The sequence below is a fragment of the Octodon degus genome, unplaced genomic scaffold (genome assembly GCF_000260255.1).
Source record: "Octodon degus isolate 3935 unplaced genomic scaffold, OctDeg1.0 scaffold00011, whole genome shotgun sequence".
Classification (NCBI taxonomy): Eukaryota; Metazoa; Chordata; class Mammalia; order Rodentia; family Octodontidae; genus Octodon; species Octodon degus.
The window spans coordinates 23,263,095-23,266,005 of record NW_004524587.1 but is presented as its reverse complement, the minus strand read 5'-3'; positions in this window follow the sequence as shown (position 1 = coordinate 23,266,005).

The following is a 2,911-nucleotide window of genomic DNA, read 5'->3' as shown; positions in this document are numbered from 1 at the left end:
GCATTCCTGTTTGCTAAAGAGAAAAAGGATCTCATGTCCTTTGAAAAGGAAAATGATCATATACTTACTGCCTACTATAATTTTTTCCCCTTTTTTTGAGACAGCATCTTCTTAAGTGGCCCAGGGTAGGCTTAAGCTTGTGATTCTCCTGCCTCAGCCTCCCAGAGGACTGGAACTATAGGTGTGCTCCACAGTGCCTACCTATGTCACCAGTATGGTAAGTTAACAAGAAAATCTTGTGGCGATCAGCTTTGTTTCTGCCAACTTGGGAGGCACACTTGTAGCCTGTTCATCGGGGTGGTGAAGAATCAGAAACATATGAGGTTTTAAAAATTTACCACACAGATACTATGTTTGAAAAACTGATTCAGTAATTCTAATTAGGAAATAAATCTGAGAAGCTATTTTTATTTTTTTAACAACATTGTTTTTATGTCTCTAAAAGTTAGGTTTCAGACTAATAGATTTTTTTTTGCTTTAGATATGACATTTTCTTATCTATTTTCATACAGACAATTTTATGATAAAAATCACATTTAAACTCAGAAATATATTCTTGATATTGTTGAACAGTAAACTTGAGTGGTAAATAATCCTCAATAAGCCTTGGGCATCAGTATCCACTGATAGAGACCATAATATCTTCCTCAAAATGACATAATAAGGTCTAAATGAGCACATACTCAAAACATGGTTAGCAAAGAAATAAGCATGGAAAAATAGACATTACTGTGAGATGTCACTATTACTAATAAATGCCAACAATCCCAGTTTAAAACACTTGTAGTTAAGTTTTTCAAAGTCTAAAATTTTTGCAGATTAAAAAATTATTGAACATATCTTCAATATAATACACTGACATATTAATTATTCAGTTTTTTAAACTATTAAGACATTTTAAAAATGCTACAATTGACTTGACATCCTTCCAGGTCAATTTCTGCCATAAAATGAGTTGGGGTCAGGTCAGATGTTTCATTAACAAGTTATAAAAGTGTATTACTAAGAGGTTTGGGACTTCAGATCAGAAATTTATTATACAAATTGTGAGAGGCAGAATAGTTTAAATGATTGAGAAACATCTGGCTCTATCTTGGGAGCATATTAAATGTACATCTTTCTTTGACCTTTGATTCCTTCCTGCTCTAAAGTTTAGCCTGGTTTCTAACTCGCCCAGTGTTATGGGTTCAATTTTCAGGTCTTCCCATAGTAAAGTAGTATGTTTCAGCGTGAGTTCGCACAAGCCATTGAACTTCAGAACAGCTTTTAACTCTGGGAGTTTCTTGTCACTTCCTACACATTGTTATGTTTCTCCTGGTGCCTTACACTACCCCTTTGCTATGAATTTCATGCTTCCTCACATGCTGCTGCTAAAATTGGTGACATTACCTCCTCTCTCTGTTGATTATGTCTGTGGGTTTACTTGAATTCATCAGGAATATTCTTGAACAATTTTTTCCCCAAAATTCTCAGTAATTTGTATTCCTTTGTGATGTTAATAATGTCTATAACCATATGAACGTAGGTTTGTTATAAATAACTCATCTACCCATCACGTGTATATGCAAAAATACTCATCTGCACAGGTAGGGCTGTATACCATGATGCACACACAAATATATATACCTCATACACCTATATATTTAACACACTTTCATGCATATATTCTGTACACACGCGCGCACACACACACACACACACATTTATATTCCTCCTGTCTTAAATATAGACCCACAACAAGTCTGAGTTGTCTTTCTAACTTCTGTTCACTAGAAAATTCATGCATGGCATAAGCATGAAGCTGCTATTATCCGGAAATGGAGGCAAGAGCAGTTACCTCCCTTGCCTTTAAAATGTCCTTCCTTGAAGGGCAGCTCATAAAGAAAAGAAAACAAAACCAAAAGCACTCAGTAGATATTTAAAACGGTTTATGCATCATAATAGATTCTATTCTGGGTCACTTTGCACACCCAAATTGTTTTTTGTGACTATTAACAATGTCATGCTGAGCAATTTAATAAACACAATCAGTGGTAAAGCCTGTTACTTTTGTTTGCTCCTTTGAAAAATCATCCTCCTATATATATCTACCCATGGTTATAAGCCTGCTTCCTTAACTAGAGAATCTTCAAGAATAATTTCTGCATGTATGATAAGGATCTTTTCTTCGTGGGTGACAGAGTCTATTTTGCTGTACCTATTCACACTCAAATTGTTCTTGAGGAACAATTCAGGCATCATTTGTGTGGGCCTCCCACACACAGAATAGGTTAATAGCCAATGTCACCTTCACGGGGCTATTCTTTGGATAGAGACCATTAAGGGAAATAGCTGTTTCAGTGAGTGGCATATTAAAGTTCTAGCCCAGAGCTCTGTCTGCTCATGGTCCCAATGTTTGTGAGCGTGACTCAGTGAGAAAGCTTCCCTGCACTCCAGGAAGTAAATATGAGGGAATCTAGCCATAAATCTAAATCATGAGAGTGTGGGGGCTTCGAGTGATCCATAGAAGACTGAGCGAGGTCCCTGCATGCCACCGTTCAGCCTTTTCACGTCTTCAAGTATTTTATAACATGCCATTTTCTGTGGATTCTCCCACCCTCCTGTCAGGCAGCCTTTTATGCTTTCTGTTAGCTATCCAGCCACCCTTATTCGTGAGTTGATCAGATCAATCCTGCAGCTTTACCTCTAAATTAATTTCTCTATCTTCTGTGTGTCCTTCCTTAGCATCTATGTCCCTGAGATATTGTACGTGCTGGACTCAATTTGTGAGTGTGTGTGGAGTTGAAGTGTCTCCTGCATGTGGATAATAACAATCCTAAAATCAGCCATGCAGGGGCCGGGGAGATGGCTCAGTGGAATAAGTGCTTCCCTGGCAAGCCCAAGGCCCTGAGTTCAATCCCCAGTTCCGCAA